Raw genomic sequence first — 18,862 nt, 5'->3', positions numbered from 1 at the left:
GTTCCTGTAATACTGGTAGATCTGAGACTGGTTCCCCTGTTCAGTCTTCATCTTCTGAACAGGCATCTGCAGTCAAGGGGGTTCTTCTTCCTATCCTTCTCAGATAGCTTCTACTTTCCCAACAGGGGCATTAGTATTTGACACTCCTGTTATCTCACCTTACAAGGTCACATGACAGGTACAACAGGAAATTACAACCTCTGGAGGGGATCTTTTGGCACCTCTCAGGAACATTTTGGGGGCTAACAATAGAGAACTTGTTCATTGTCCTTGGACCCCCTGCTGATTTGCATAATATGTCTAAAAATTTTCCAAAAATTAAAAAAAGATCCATTCAAATTCAAAGAAAATTTAAAAACTATAAGCGAATGTTACAATCCCACTTTGACAGATTTAAATCAACTGCTGAGGGTAGATACTTCAGATAAAATAAAAAAGCAGTTACTGGAAAAGGCTGAAATAACAGATTTCACTCTCACAGGGAATGTATTAACAGATAAACCAGCAGCATTGTTAAACAAAATTACGGATGTGTGTCAAGTTAGGACTGACTGGTCTAAAATACAGGCATGTAAGCAAAATAAAGGGGAAGCCCCTGCAGAGTACTTGAGTCACCTTAGGACAGTATTTGCTAGACATTCAGAAATACCAGACCCAGAAGAGGAAGCTAAGCCAGCTATTGCAGCAGCCTTTGTGCAGGGTCTGCAAGCCCCTGTACAAAATTAAATAAAGCAAGTGCTCATAGACTGGCAAGAAAAGGACTTAGAGTCTTTAATAGGTGCTGCAAATCATTGTACAGAGTATCAGAAAAAAACAGAAAAAGGATACTGAGGATAAGATGTTAACTTTACAAATCAGGCAGCTGAAAAAGCAAAGGGGTCATGGCAGAAACAAAGGAAGGGGTAGAGAAATTGTTAGAGGATTTAGCAAAAGTGCTAGTCAAGGGAAACAAGGAGCATCCGGTTGGCAACTATGAGATGGCAGTGTCCCTCTGGCTTCATCTAACACATCTTGCTTCAATTGTAGAGAAGCAGGACATTGGAGAGGAAAATGCAAAAAGTCCAAGATACTTGGACTAAATGGCAAACAAATTATAATAATGCAGTTTTTCCTCCACTACCTCCTCAGATTGGAAGGAGTTAGGAAGCTTCATACTGATTAGGTCAAGGCAATAGTACAGTAGAAAATCTTAACCCTCTACTGCCAATAGATCAAAATGGACCCTACATTAAGATAAAAATAAATTCAAAGAAAACCCTATTACTAGTGGATACTGGAGCTACTAGGTCAGTGTTAAAATTACTTCAGATAGACAAATACCAGTATCAAAGCATAAGGTAAAGGCAGTCAGAGTAACAAATACTACGGTTACATATACTGTTTCAGAACCCATCCCTATTTCCTTAGGTCCGATCGAAGAAAAGCATTCTTTTCTTTTGAATACTACTGCACCAGTAAATCTGCTAGGAAGAGATTTGTTATGGAAGCTGGGTTGTACTATTTGCTGTACCCCAGAAGGGGTGTATCTAAATGTTCCAACAAAATCAGAGGTGAAAGTATTGGCAGTTTTAGCAGTAGCTGAGGAACAACCTGTTGAATGCATACAGACAGATGGAGAGTTACTAGAGCAGGTACCTGACAATTTGTGGGATAAGCATGCATATGATGTAGGTAACTGAAATCAGCGGAAGCAGTAAAAATAAAATGAAATTCATCAACACCTCTCCCTAGAGCTCGGCAATATCTTCTAAAGTTGCAAGAAAAGCAAGGAATCAAACTTGTAATTCAGTCTCTGATACAGCAAGGAATAATAATACCAGCTAAAAGCCCAGTGAAAAAGCCAGGGAAGGATACTTATAGATTTGTACAAGACTTTAGGCCTGTAAATAATGCAGTATTGACTACTTTTCCTGTTGTTCCAAATCCAGCAACAATACTGAGTTGTATACCACCTACAGATAGTCAATTTTCTGTAATAAATTTATGTTCACCATTCTTTTCTATACCTGTTCCCCCTGACAGTCAGTTTCTGTTTGCTTTCACTTGTCAGGGACAGCAATATACATGGACATGGTTGCCACAATAATATACTAAATCTCCTTCATTATATTCTCAAATTCTAAAAATGATTTAAAAAAATGTGACATTTCCAAGTGGGTCTGTGTTAGTACAATATGTAGATGATTTACTGATAGCATCAAATTCCTTTCAGCAATATCAGCAGAATGCCATGCATCTTCTGACTATCCTTGTAGAGAAGGGACACAAAGCATCTAAAAAACACTACAGTTGTGGTCATCTCAGGTATGTTATTTTTGTCATTTAATATCTCAGGGTAGCAGGCAAGCATTACCATCTTGTATTGATGTGATATCTAAGACCCCACATCCAACTACTCAGAGACAGCTTAGGTCTTTCCTAGGTATGACAAAATATTGCAGACAGTGGACCCCTAACTACACACAAATTGCCAAACCTTTGACAAATCTTTTAAAGCAAAATACACCAGATCCTCTCCTTTGAAATAGTAAAGAGGAAAATTAATTTCAGAATTTAAAGCAAGCTTTAGCTACTGCCCCAGCTTTAGGGTTACCAGACTATAATATACCTTTTATTTTATTCTGTCATGAAAGAATTGGATTTGCTCTAGGAGTACTTGCACCGGAACATGGGGACAGCTATCATCCATTAGCTTCTTACAGCATAGTACTGGATTCTGTTGCAAAAGGTTTTCCACCTTGTTTAATGGCAGCTGCTGCTGCTGCCATTCTAGTTAAACTGGCACAATCGTCGGTGCCTAAACATGATCTCACAGTAGCTGTCCCTCATTCTGCATCATCTGTTTTGCTTAAAATAAAAACTTTCTGTTGCCTACTGCTGAGGATGGTAAAGAACATAATTGTGTGTGTGTAATAAACTTCTTCACCCAGGGCAATCCACCACCTCTTCCCACTCAACTTCTAATGGCAAACCACCAGATGTGATTGCCAATAACTTCAATAGTTTCTTTACAGAAACTATTCAGCATCTAGCTAGCCAACTATCCCACAGCTGCCCAAACCCATTTACTTCAACATCCAGTGCCCAAATTACCTTCAACTTTCAACCAGTCCCAACATCATTTATCAGAAAGCTAATTAAACAATTAAAGCCAGCTACCTTATCTGCAGATCTACTCCCAGCAGAGTATTTACAAAAAGCTGCCAATGTTGTAGCATACACAATATCCATCCTGATCAATAGAACCATATCTGAAGCTTCCATCCCCTCCATTTTGAAGATATCCCATATTATCCCAGTCCATAAAGGAGACAGCTCCACTGAGCTCTCAAATTACAGACACATAGCCATCCTGTCTCCACTAGCCAAAATTATGGAAAAATGTATACATAGACAACTCCTGAACCATCTTATTATGAGCAAACTCCTGAAAACATTTCAACATGGGTTTAGACCACACCATAATACCTCCACTGCTCTTCTCTCCTTCAACAACATCATAAATCAAAACCAAAACAATAATAAACTTTCCTCAGCCATCTTTTTAGACCTTTTCAAGGCCTTCACCATGATAAACCACAAACTACTTATACAAATACTGAAATTCATTTTCCTAGACGTTCAAGCTATCCAGTGGTTCCAACCGTACCTGAGTGGTAGGCAACAAGGAGTCCTATGGAAAGATAACCTATCCACCCTTATATATTCCCTGTTCTGAAGGAGGGATGGGACTCCTTGAAATTGATTACTTGTATAGATCTGCAATCGCGGGACTCCACACATATTTACTGATCTCACAAGATCCAGATGTGGTGAAAGTTTTGAAACATGAGGAGAATAAATCCAAGATGACATCTCTGCTTAATTTAGCAGAAGCATATCAACATCAAGCAGGAATGGAAATCAAACCAGAAGTGGACAAAAACTAGGCAGCAACTGAATGTGCTAAAAAACAAAAGAAAGATTATAAGGTGAAGGACCAGATGAGAAGGCAAGAAATGTGGAAAAAACATAAATATAGTTGCAAGTATAGAAAACTTCTGGAAGAGCCTCATGTTGATCAAGAACGAATGCAGGAATGGTTAAGGAGAGGTGAATTTACATCAAGAAATGAAAGGTTAATATTGGCAGCCCAAGACAGTGAGCTATGTACATGCTGGTTTACTAAGTCCATTGAACATGTGAGAGAAACAGACATATGAAGGTTTTGTAGAACTGAATTAGAAACAGTCACACACCTTATTGCTGGTTGCCACTCTCTAATGGCAGAGGGCCTGTATACTGAAAGGCATAATAATGTGGCGAGATTGTTACACTGGAGATTGTGCAAACATTATGGTATCAAAGTGGCTGAAAAACACTGGAAAGAATAGCCACAGAGAATCATAGAAAATGATGAAGTTTACATCACATGGGATCACCTAATACCAACAGTCCAAAAGATAAATGCTAGAAAACCAGATATAGTGGTCCAAGAAAAGAAGACAAAAGTAGCATTGATCATTGAAATCGCCACACCAAGTGACTACAGTGTCTTGCGTACAGAGAGACGCAAAGTCATAAAATACCTCGACCTGCAGGCAGAAACAAAGCCATGTGGAAGAAAGATATCCAGACAGTTCCAATAGTAGTAGGAGCAACTGGTATTATAAAAAGAATTTACAATTGCATTTAGATATGTTACCAATTCATGTAACACTGCACGAATTGCAGAAGGAGTCATTAGTGGGCACATTGTGGGTGCTGCGAAGAGCACTTTTGGCTAACAAAGAGTGAAACAATACTAATTTCATGAACTTTAATCATACTTTGAAGTAGGAATGGGGTCCATTCCCATCATGGTATTAGAAACCCAAAAGACTTGGAGAAATTAAAAAAGCGAATAAAAAAAATAAAATAGGAGCCACAACATGCTGTAAATCAAATATTCTTTACTAGTGCATCTGGTCCCTCAGCTGACACCATGAAGGAATAACTTTCGCACCATTAACAGCTTAATTAAATACCAGTACTCATAAATTAATATCCAATCATGCAATTACAAGTTCTCAATTAATTGTCATTGACAACACATCAAAAAACTATTAAAAATATAAATATGTAAATATATAAATGAACCTCAAATAACTACATTTCTTTAATTTATTTCAATATTAAATATTCAGGTTTACCTCTAAATTCATACCTCTTGATTGCAAAGATCTATAATTCAGAATGAATTTGCTTTCCATCTCAAGTAACATGTGATTAATCCCCACCCCTTCTGATTGTGGTCTAGCCAGAATGCTAAAGAAAACATTCTCATCTGATTTATCATGAGCTCTATGAAAGTGTTCCACTACAGGACTATCCAAATTACTCTTATGAATGTCCCCCAGATGTCCAAGTATATGTACTTTGACCATCCATTTTGTTTTGGCCCACTTACCATTTCATTGGAGTGCACCCACAACCCACATTATATATTACACCACATGAAGTGCAAGAACATTTTTTGATGGAGTTAAAAATTCTCCCATTAATTTTAGTACTAGAAATATTCTTAATTATCTTACAAACTTTACATTTGCAAAAAGAGAAAGAGCCTAACATAACTTCCCTCCCTGTTGTGATTTAACAGTTCAATAACTCTTTCAAATTAAGGTATCTACCAAAAGAAAAGGTCACCTTTTTGGGAAAAAAGATTCACCAAATTATCACCCTGGCTAATTACTGGTCATAAGTCATTGACCAACTTCCTCAAAACATGTGAGAAATGTGAAACTTATTAACAAATTAAATTTCATTCTCAGATGACTTTTACAATTTTTCTTTTACTTTCAACAGTTCCACCTCCACTAACCTTTCCTCTGCTGTATTAGTAAAACTACATTTGAATTCACTGTATGATAAGGAATTCAACAAGTGGAGAGGATGCATACCATTTGTATGCAGACAATTATTTACTACAGTAGCTTTTTAAATGGCCTAAACTATACTAAATTGTCCTCACCAAGGTATACATCAGAGGAAAGGTTAGTGGAGGGAGAGCTGTTGAAAGTAAAGGAAAGATTGTTTAACAGTGGCTATTCACTGGATATTTTGGAGAAGGCTAAAAGGAAGCTGGAAAAGGATGAAGGTATGGAGGTGGTCATGGGAAATTTCCAGGACAAACAAAGATATGTAATGGGAGATAGAAGAGAGAAGTCGGTCAATGATTTATGGTCAGTAATTAATGGGAGAATTTTTAATTCCATGGAAAGGTTTTCTTGCACTTCATGTTGTGTAATATATTTAGTGGGTTGTGGGTGCACTCCAATAAATAGTACATGTGCCAAACAAAATGGATGGTCAAAGTACATATACTTGAACATCAGTGAGATATTTGTAATGGTAATTTAGATAGTCCTGTAGTGAAACACTTTCATAGAGCTCAAGGTAAATCAGAAGAGAGTTTTTTCTTTAGCATTCTGGATAGACCACATTCAAATAGAGGAGGGGGATTTTAGTCATATCTTATATGAGATGGAAAGCAAATTCATTCTGAATTATAGAACTTTACAACCAAGAGGTATGAATTTAGAAGTAAACCTGAATATTTAATATTGAAATAAATTAAACTAATGCAGTTATTTGAGGTTTATTTATATATTTACATATTTATATATTTAATAGTTTTTGATAAGTGTTGTCAATGACAATTAATTGAGAATTGGTAATTGGACGTTAATTTATGAAAAACAGTATTTAAATAAGCTGTTAATGGTGTGAAAAGTATTCCTTGAAAGGATTCAGCTGAGGTACCAGAAGCACCAGTAAAAATTATTTGATTTGCCGCATGCTGTGGCTTCTATTTTTGTGTTTTTTACAGTTTATTTAGTATTTTGGTTGTGGGGTGACACATGGTCCTGAATGTGAGGACATCTTCATTGGAAGAAACCAGTTGCAGATGTGTTAGGGGTGTCGGTAGACTGGCATCTTGATGCCTGCATTGGTCACATGGAAAGACTCCTCTTGCAGCTTGCAGAGTTTCTTCCCTTCTGATACCATAGCCAGAGCAAGGACCCAGTGTGGCTCCCAACTGAAATGTCAAATGTTTACCACCCAGTAGTGAGGATGCACAAGGTGAAGTCAGAATTCTCACTGGGTCTGGCATGGGAAGAATTACATTCTGATCATATGCATTCTGTGCCACCTCACACTGTTTCCCTCCCTTTTACATGTGTGCCATCCCTTGTTTGTTGTGCAATTCTCCCCATCACAATTGTTTTCCCTCTGTTTGTATGATGAATCTAAATGTACTATGCATCCTTTTCCTCAGTTTACCTGCACCTCCCTTATCAATATTGTCTGTCTTCTATGTTTGTTTATTTTCCCCTGCTGCTGTCCTTAAACCTCTTTCCATTCCTTCTGTAAGATTAGGTTTCACTTAAATGTAGTTTGTTAGACATAAATACAGTATTATCTTAGAATAGACATAGAAATGCAGCCATATTAAAGCAGACATATATCTTCATATTACATTTTTTCATGCAGATTCAGTAGAAAGTAATATTTTAGTAACCTTTAGCCAAGAAAACCGATCAGAATAAAATGTGCTAACAGAATGTGCAGTACATTATGAACAAACAGGCTTGGGAACCAAAGTTAATAAGGCATGTAGAACTTGTAGAAAAGTTACAGGGCTTTGGTATTATTAGGAGAGATACTTCAGACGTAGAAATGAGTCAGTTCATTTGGACTGATAAGCAGAAAGTCATTGCAGTAGAGTCCATAGAAGTGTGGTACAGACAATTGAGTGCCAGGTCAAATATCCATCATTCCAGAATATTAATTGTATTATTCAGGAGAAAAGAAATAATTTTGAGTGTAATGAGTGCAAAAGCTACTGATGTTATAATTCAGCCTATTTCAGTTTATCAGCACTGTTATTGGAGACAGTAAGCTTTGATTTGGATATTGTTGACATCTACCTTCACTACACATAATAAAACATTCTTAACCACAGTGTATGCAGACTTTTATTCTGAAATATTCATGATGATTTGGCCCATAAAGGAGAGACAGGCACTTGTTCAGCAAAGTTTTGAGTACTTATAACTAAAGACATTCATTCCAGTCTCATTCCTGTTTCTTCCAGTTATTTCCAATTCATTCCAGTTTTCTACAGTCCTATCAATTCTTACACCTTTTACTTACCTTCTTCCTGTATATAAAATGGGCACCTGTACCTTACAATTCACTACCCTACCTTCCCCAACTCTTCTTTTCCTTCCTCTGCATTTGCACTTATGTGCTTTCATCTGTTTGGTTACCCATTTTTCACAACAATCCTGTATACCCATTTGTGCACTTTTGTCTGGAGAAAAAATAGATGAAAACACTGTATTGGACACTTTATTAGTTCCCATTTCTGTGCATGCATAAATGGATGTTACATTCCCTGTCTGCTCAATGATATTCACTCTGAAGCCTAACTTATTCAGGTAGAAATTACCAGTACCTTTCTGAATTTTTGGGGCTTGTTTTGAATAAATGAAGCAGTAGGCCATTACTATCTTTGAAAATGCAAGTTGGTCTTATGTTCTCAATCTTTTGTATAAAATAGATGACCAATCATGATAGATATTGTGTACATCATACCTCTCAACTGTCCAGATTTTCACAGAATGTCTAGAGTTTTCCTCATATTTTTGGTCTGTGTCTCATAAAATTCTTTTCCTAGCAAATCATTGGTAGATGACTGAGGACTGAAGTCAAAACATAATGACAGACACATGAGTTTCAGACTCAACTTCATGTCCTTCAGAAAATCCATGCTAATGTAAAATATTATTCTATCAACATTCTAAGTTTTTAAGAGCAACATTTAAAAACTTTCCCTATTTTTGCACCTTTGTCCCTCCATTATTTATGGCTTTGTCCAGATCTCTTTCTCTAAAGGGTTGCGAGATATCATGTACAGCTATCTTGAAAGAGGGAACTGGTATTCATCTAACTCTATAAACCTGTCTAACCTGACAGGACAACTTTGAGCTGAGTTGTCTGCAGAATTTTAATTTATATATCTGGCGCCCCAGTACAACCGAGTGCTTCTAAATGGCACCACTGACACAGACCAAGCAGTGCCAACCAGATGGTCCCCTACCCATCACGAGAAGCAACTCAACCTTTCTCTGTATGAATTACCATACCATTGAGAATGAGCATCACCACACTTCCTTTTGTTTGTCTTTTTTTACTTTTATACAAACACACACACACACACACACACACACACACACACACACACACACACACACACACACACACACACACACACACACACATGTTTGCATTGTTGGCTCACAGCAAGAGGTTCTCTGGTTCGATTCTCAGCTGGGATGCCTATTCTGCAGAGTCTGCATGTCCTCCTTGTGTTCGTGCAGGTTTCCTCTGGGTGCTCCAGTTTCCTCCCACATTGCAAAGACATGCATCTGGAACATTTCTCCTTGGGTTTTGTTCGAAGTTGGACTTTCCTGGTAAACAAATGTTAAATTAAATAAATAAATATCTTTCTACGTAAGAACTTGTCTAAATTCATTTTCATCAAGCCCGATATTCCTTTCATAGTTTCTAGGCCTCAGGACAGTAAGTTACCTCTACATCCCCCACAACAGATCCACCCAGTACCTACTTCTCAATTTCTTTGTTAAAAAAACACCGACAAGCCAAACTCATTTGAAACAATGACTCATATTAAGGACATTTTAAATGAATTAGCAGCAATTGAAAGATAATGAACCTATAAACCTAGTGTCAGTGTACTTTTCTAAAGTATACAGTGTCCACTCGAATGCTGTCATTGTTTACTGACTGTGATCCTAAGTGCCCAGCCCATCACTAGCAAGTTGTCTGGACAATTTATGAGACAGCTTCTGTGACACCATAATACCAATTAACGTCGTAGCTTCAAAATCCTAGACAAGGCAGTCAATGGAGACAAAGCAAAATCAAAGAAATTTAGGTGCACTCCATTTTGCAAAACATTATAGTCCACCAGACTTGACATCAATCTGCCCTTCTTAGACCAAAGCAGTTTAACATTCTAATACTGTCAAGATTGATGGAATTTAACACTTAAATGATTTGACAATCTCAGTGTTGAGGGACCTGGCAAGTTACGAGGCAGCTTCAGGGACACATGTGAAACAGGCAGCAGCTCTCCAGCAGTGTCCTGCCAGGATATGCCATACTGCCCCCATTGCATGATCTCCGAAAAGGTATTCTAGCTTAACAAATGATTCTCTCTAGGAACTACCACATGACTGATAACATGGGAAATGCCATTTGGAGAGAATCTCACCCCCTCATCTCCTAGCTATGCTTTAACCTCTCAACTTAAAACTACCGCATTTTAATGTCTATGTTTTATGTTTTAACCACTTTCTCCTAATGAATTTGTAATAACACTAAAGATAACCATTGCAGCCCCAAGTCCTCTAGGCCCCAATGTATAGTCTCCACCACCCACATGGTTCTGAATTACCTGTTCCCCAAACTAACCCAAAACTGAACAATTATCTCAGTACTACATTACAGAAATACCTACTGACTCTGTCCATCATAATTAAAACCACACTCACCTGACCTTCAATCAGATTGCCATAATAATTGACTAGTGTGGCAACCTGATGCTTGGTTACTGGCAACTCTTGCTTCTTTCACAATAACCTTCCATAAGAGACCAAGAATTCTGTCTTCACCTTTAAATACTTATTCCCTCCATTCTCTATCCCATCTAAAACATACGTCATATCCTACCTAACTACCCAACACTTCCTACTCCTGCCTCTCTGGTTCATTTGTCCTAACTCATCTGTTCTTCTTAATCTCTACTTAATAATCCTGATCCTTCCCCTCACCCCCCTATTCGTTCCCTCTTCCTATCTCAGTAGGCATTCATGGACAAAAACATCAATCCAGTTGCTGTCAGACACATTTTATTTTGCAATAAAATATGCATTCAAAATTATGATAAAATCTGTCTCTATTTTTTTTTTTTTTTGCTTAGTGGTAAAAAGTAATATGTTCTGATTGTTTTCATACTTTGACGATTGCCGTAAATATTTGAACCACATTATACTTAACTTTCTTTACTTAACAGCACTGTGTAGTTTTGCCAGCTGCAAACTGTAGTTGGCTAAGAGTGCACTTTTACAATGACAATTTATCAAAGCCAAGTGGCAATATATAGAAACAGAAAATAATCCTTGGGCACAAAAAAACTCTGTGAGGTATACAGCTCATCTGAAGCAGTGGCCTTTAACCTCCTTGGCCTGAATTTCCCCTGGCAGCTTACTAACTCATGTTGCATTCAGACGTCTCCGTTTCCAATTCATGCCTGCCCATGTGAAGCCTGCAAGCCACAAGGCATTCCCACAGGGGACATACAGCTGGACGCAGCAAGACCTCAGCAATGTTTCACAGACCAGTGAATGAAAAAGATTCTCTCATTGCTTATATCAGCTGAACAGAGTCCTTAAGGGCATACCTGCGATAAAATGCAACATCTTACAAACATGACTTGAATGGCGTAGGCCTACTTAATAGCCATATGCTCAAATGAGTTCTTTTAATGTAATATTTTTGTAGGTTCTGTGTGCTGTTGTTATTATATAACTTGTAAACAACAATAGCCTCACTGTCATGCAATCCTGCTAACAAATACATCAGCACACTGTAATAAAATGCAACAAAACTTAATGCATTTCAGAAAAAACACATTTGATGCTCAAATTAATGGTTGGATATGAGGTGAAGAGGCAAACTAGAAGCAGTTATTAGAAGATAAATTTACAAAAATAGTTTAAATTCACTTAAGAAGAATAGTTCACTGCTGCTTAACTCTTTTCAGTTTAACAAGAATGAGAGGGAAAAAAATCTTAATCTGTGAGTGCAGGTTAATTCTGAAACATAAACTATGGTAGAATTCTTAGCCAGAAGGAAAAGAAGCAGAAAGAAGGAATGAGTAATAGCATGTATATTTTCAGAACTGTGTTTATTTATTTCTATAATTATTGACTAGTTTTGTGGGCAAGTTCATTGGATCCTTTTATACAATACCCAGGGCCACATGAGGAAGAAAAAGAATCTACAGTTGTATTTAAAAATGTTACTAATACATGTAACCGCATATGAGTTACAGACAGAGTCATTACTGGCCACATTGGGGGAGCTGAGAAGAACACTTTTGGCTGACATCAAAGATTTGAAACAATAATTTCACGAACTCTTATCGTACTTTGACTTAGGAATTGGGTCCATTCCCATCATGGTATTAGAAACCCGAAAGATTTAAAGAAATTAAAAAAAGAAGAAACCTAAAGCACATAAACACAAGCTATTTACAATTATGAAAAAAAGAAGTCTATAAGAAGTGGTACAGAGCAAAGGGGATACATATTTAGACCTATAGATACGCGCAATCAGATTTACAAGCTATAAAACCAATCAGTACAGTCTCCGCTAAGTCACAGATACATTTGTCTATAGACAGAAATGTTTAATGTCAGGCTTTATGTGAAAAGTGGATATAATACCAATGATCAGAATCAGGATGCTAACAATGACCATGCTGATTATAAAACCGCTGAGTCAGAGTGCCGCAATATGCACATGTTAGTGTGTAGGGGGGGGGGGGGTAGTGATTTCATCTGGTCCAAATTTGCAAAGACCTGATAATGTGAGATAGATCCACAGATCAGGTTAGAAGTCATTATATGAAGTACAGAGGTATAGGAGCAAAGCTGCAAACATACAGGGGTATTTAGAGTATGATGGCACTTACCCCTAACAAAAAGTATTTATTTTCTTCTTTTTTCAGATCTTTTGAAACTGTTTCAAATTCTTAGCACAGTGCAGAGATTTCTAAGTAAGCCAACAAAAGCCCATGTTTCTGGGAGCTGGATGATAAGGAGCTGACAACAATACAGAACTTATGTGGGGAAAGACTAAAATCTTATAGAAATAGTGGTGAGTTGAAATGGAAGAACAGGTGAGAGATTGTGAGCCAGGAAGAAGGAGGAAGGATACGAGTCTCCTGTTTATAGGAAAAGGAGCAGCACAGGAACAGAATTTAGTTAGAGAAGCAGGAGACCAGAGTCTTCTTCTTTCGGCTTTTCCCGGTTAGGGGTCGCCACAGCGGATCACCTTGTCCGCACATTAATTGGCAGTGGAGTTTTACAGTGTCGAGTTGCCAGCCTGGCGCCCAACCTTCCACAGAAGGCACACTCACATGCACACCTAAGGCCAATTTAGAGTGTCCAATCCACCTGCAGCATGTCTTTTGGGATGTGGGAGGAAACCGGAGCACCCGGAGGAAACCCATGCGACCACAGGGAGGACATGCAGACTCCGCACAGAAGGCACCCCAGCTGAGGATCGAACCGGAGAACCTCTTGCTGTGAGGCGGCAATGCTAACCACTGCACCACCGTGGCCGCCCAAGCAGGAGACCAGAGTAAAACAGGTAAATAAATCAGGATCAGTGGCTTCTGGATACATTAGCAAAAAAGTTCCTGTCACCCATATTCTCGCTGGAATGCATTACAAGTCATCAAATGCAAATTCCCCAAATGGAAACTAGATGAGCTAAACTCACTGAAAGGCACACCCAGTAAGACTGAGGGGGAAATCACTTTTAATATTCTTTTTTGCAGGAGGCAATTACTCTTCCACATTCCATGTGGAGAACTTTACCCACATACTCCTCTCCACACACACGTATATGTATCTATATTATATATACATATATATATATATATATATATATATATATATATATATATATATATATACACATAGGTTTACCTTTACATAGCCAAAAATCACTCGTGTGATTGCTCATATGAGCGAATCCTAAGCACGAAACTCAAAACAGCGACAGTTTCCGATGTTCGAAAATCAGCAAATCGAAAAGCAGATTATCTGATATTTTGAACACAAAAGCTGAATACGAAGTGTAATGAAGTGTAATGCAGGGGGGCAAGCCCCTCTGCACCCCCTACTTTAATATACTAACTCCAAGATCGCACTACAGTGGGGAAAGGGTCCTTTTTCCAATCCCCACTATAATGCAATCCGCACCCACAATGCCGAATCTGCAATGAGGGAATGTCACTGTGCATTTGCTCATTGCACATTTGAAGCATTTTTCGTGCAATGTTTGGGAACTTTGCAAACATCTTTTCGAACATCTGTCATTCGCCCTTGTGCAGAACGCGCATATGAAGGTAAACCTATATATACATACATATATATATATATATATATATATATATATATATATATATATATATATATATATATATGGATCCCCTTCTAATACTTGAACAGCCATATCATTGAATTTCATTTTCATGAAATGAAACTCGTGAAAATGAAGTACCCGAATGGAGAATTTTTCCCAGGGGATGCCATAAAATGATTTTCTTGCGAAATTGGAAATTATCAAATGAATGGCAATGTACAGTAATTTTGTTGTATTAAAAGGGGCTAGATAAAGTCAAATGCTGAAACATATCCCCATACCCTTGATAACCCTCACAGCTCTTTATTTAACTGGCCATAATACAACTAATCCTTTGCAATCAGACTATCACCTACCTCTATCAACTTCTATCACTGTCTCTCTTTTACCTGGACCTTCTCAGTACTCATTCATAATTCATAACCATCGCCATCCTATAATTGCTTGACTGTTTGCCAGTTAATATCTATTCACAGTTGATTCCTTTTGAAAATAAGCAGACTGTTATAAGTTCGATATTAACTAATATTTTACTGTATTCTTCTTATGATTAACTGTCACAATTTGATTACCTGTCATATCAACAGTATTCTATGTATGTACATGTAATATGTAAATCTGGTATAACTGCCTTCTACTCATTTTGTAAAATTGAACATTTATCTCTGGGCCTCCACTGAAAATGAGACCTGTACCCAGTCAGACCTTCTCTGTAAGCAAAAGGAAGCAATAAATAAATAAACTAACAAACAAACCAATAAATAAATAACTATGAGCTCAGTAATTTTTGTTTTGATAACCAGCAAGTTGTGTAACAGCTGAATAAGATTTTAGGCATTTGTCAATACAGATGTTTGTTCACTTTTCAAGTAATTTCTGATTACTTAAGCAGATAGATGGAACAGTCAATATTTCCAGGCAAAATAAGTTTTGTCATTATGTGTGTGTGTGTGTGTGTGTGTGTGTGTGTGTGTGTGTGTGTGTGTGTGTGTGTGTGTGTGTGTGTGTGTGTGTGTGTGTGTGTGTGTTAGGTGGATGTTGATATAGATTATGTAACTGATATGTCTTGTGGTGTTAAAAAATACTGATATAGACAAGGAAAAAAAATAAACATGAAAGAATATGCAAGTTGCTGAATGTGGGCTTAGTTATAAAATACCTGAGCAAATTGGAAATATAAGATTTTTTTTCCTACATAGACTTTGAAACAAGGTAAAGAAATTATTAATTCACAGTGGTACATTAGATTAGCAGTACTGATTCTTGACCACAAACTAACATTATTTATATTTTTTGTACCAGTCCCTTCACTAACCATTAAGTCCATTAAGTAGATGCAGCAAATTTCCCCTTTCTTCTTTGTTAATACTGAAAAGATTGATTTGTTTAGTAATCCTGATACAGAGCTCTTCATTTACTAACTAAAAGGTGAACTGGCTCCCAGTTAACCAATGAGCAGACCTGCTGTTAGGATCTTGACTGTTCAAACTTCTTCATGAATATACTCTCCCACTTTTAACCTTAAAAATAATAAGACATCCCCCTGCCCACATACTGTATAAGAAGCATGAACCATTGCAGGCCTTAAAAAGCAAATCCCACAATGCAAGCTACGTATCTCTAACTGTTCATTCTCATGTCTATGGCCCAAACTGTGGGAGTCCCTCCCACCTGACATTAAAGACTCATCATCTTATTCCAAGTTCCATTCTCTGCTAAATTCATATTTAGTTAAACAAGCAGAATTCCAGTTACCCCTCAGTTCCAGTCACTTAAGTCTTTGCTCTTACCCACTCAAACTCATCCACTAAGATCCTTTACTCTTTGTCATGTCTCTTACTTATTGTGCTCTATTTTCTCTAAAGTTTTGAAACTTTGTACATGTTTTAAATTAATATATTGGATTTGCTATGTATTCAAAGTATTACTCTATGATTGTACTCTTTTACTGTCAATCTGTTATTATATTCTTGTCTGTTTTGTATCTCTAGTTTTTATCCACAAGTGAAATTGGTCAGAATGCATCAGTGCTTTACCCCAATAAACAAATTCAAATAAAAAAAAAATGAATTTGTCCTTATGCTTTTCCATTCAAAAATGTCCCTTTTATTTAACTTCACTATTTTTCCCTTTCTCTTTCCTTGCTCCTTCATGAAACTGCCGATTCTATTAGCTGTGCTCTAGTGGACGTATAATTCCAGAGTTTACATTGTCAGTCCCTTTGAGTTTCATAACATCATGTCCAAGGATTCAGTTTTTGTTTTTAGCTGTGATAGGGCTGTCCCCTTTTGGACATTATGAACACTCTTGCCAATTCTTATGGCAGCATTTAGAGAACTCATTTAACATTGAATATGCTAACACCCTTTTCAAACTGCCAAACATCTCTCATTTTAGAAAGTTGCATGCTGCCACTGTCTTCTTTTACTACTTCCTTTTCATTGGAATGGGGGTATTACATACATAATCAGTACATGGATTATACCATCATGCCTGTTTATCATTTTCTCACCGGAATTCCCTCTATTTAAACTGTGGGTACTTCCCAGTTAACCTTCAGCCCTTGGTATACTTTTTGCTCGTTTTCCTATGAGTTCATCTTCAGCTTCAAATTCAGTTTTATTAAGGTGCTTTTAAATTCTGTAGCACCATTTGCAAAGTAAGAACAATTAAAATAATAAATGAGAGTAAACAATAAATGTAAAGCTTAGAATAAAATATCATTACAATAAAGGAGTGAACAATCAGTTAAAATACATCCAGACATTGCTTCTGTTTTTAATAAAAGAAAATCATGCTGATTTAAAATGCCCCTTATGTATCTAAATGGCCAAATTAAAAGAAATAATCTAAGAATCCAAAGCACAGAAAAATTTCAATGCTCTTGTCAGAAACCATGTCAGTGAGGTAGGTTTTGAGGGATCCACAGAAACTGTCCATTACAGGTTATTCTCATAGCTGTCACAGTAGAAAGTCTCACAGATACAGGGCTAAAATGAAAAACATGTGACATAAACCACATCTGTGAAAATACCAACAGCCCATGGGAGGCTGGGAGTAGTGACTGTGGTTGGCAATATGGCACAACAAAATCAATAAGTTATTGTTGAGTCACTGCTGATTTTTTTCTCCTTTCAGACAATAACTCCAAATTAAACTGCGGGCTTAACTCCAAATGGGATACAACTTGAACCTATCTATCACAAGAGAGAGTTTGGGATGAAGGTTGAACCATGGGGGTTGTGCTCTGTCTCATAATAGGCACACATCCAAGCTCTATCCTTTACTATGTGAGGTACTGGTACAGGTAAGTTGTGAGGTCTGAATATTTGTCTCACTAACCAGGATGCAGAAATGCATGGAGAGCAATCTGTGGCCAGCTCCACTGGTTGACAGGCAGGAAGCTAGCGATTATCATCCCTAAAACCTCACTGTGCATGGTCATTACTGTTCAAGTGTATGGCATGCAATCAGCCTATGCAATGTATATACACACCATAACATGCTACATGGTCATGTGGCCCCATCATCCTCATCTAGATAAGTACCTCCTTGTAACCATTAGTCTTTACCACAAATTCCAGGGCAAAGTATGTTGTTCAAATCCATGATGAACTCCCTCCTCCCAAAGAGTGAAAATTAGGTTCTCCCCTTCCAAATACCATCTTCAACATGTGAGTGAGCAACTAATTGAACACAAGCCACATGGGTAGTAATCAGGGATTTGTCTGTCTATGTCAACAGATTAGCTGTCACTTCTCCTTGTTTCCTTGTGGCATTAGTACTTCGATACATTATTTTGAATAGAATGACACACCTCCTCCTCTTCTTCTAATGAGCTTGCCTGTCTTTCCCTTGAATTGTGTATTTGGTATATTTATCTCAGTAGCAGTTTTCCAAGTCCTTGTTTCTTTTACTTCCTGACTATCAAGCTCATCAAATCCTCTAAATTGGGAAGTTTTTAGCCTGTACTCAGGGCATTACTACGTATTAGCTTTTTCTTTCATTGTATCATTTTTTCTGCCTTATATGCAATCCTGCTAAATGTCCCCTTTCCATCAGTTACCACTCATCTCCTTATATTCATCTTAGTAATAGAGTAGGCATCACTAATTGCTATGAGAAAAGGCAAGAAGTCCCTCACTAGCTGTTTTAAAATATCCCCCATGTTTTTCTTAAATGCTTGCTGATAAAATGTATGATCCTGCCAGTAACCATCATTATCTTGCCAGGCAGATGTAGTCTATCACATCTACTTGCATTCTTTCAAGAGCATTTACCATTCTCTGAAAGGGAAACAATTCTATCCGAAGAGACAGCAATTTACACAATGTGAGCATGTATGGTATGTCAGACAATGGATACATGCATTAATCTCCCAAACCATTGCAAACAATATCAAATCAAAATGGAGCCAGTTGCATGAGGTTTGAATCCTACCACATTCACAAGCAAATATACAAAGCACAATTGCTTTAAAGGTATGTGTTAAATGTGCTTTGATGGTTTTTGTAGTGGGCATTACTTTCCTACAACCAAATAGACTTTACACTTTAGAGCTATATATCAGAGTTATAATCATCAGATCTCCAGG

Source organism: Protopterus annectens, chromosome 4.part0, assembly GCF_019279795.1.
Source record: "Protopterus annectens isolate FY-2018-M chromosome 4.part0, PAN1.0, whole genome shotgun sequence".
NCBI classification, from domain to species: domain Eukaryota; kingdom Metazoa; phylum Chordata; order Ceratodontiformes; family Protopteridae; genus Protopterus; species Protopterus annectens.
Note: the sequence above shows the minus strand (reverse complement) of the source record.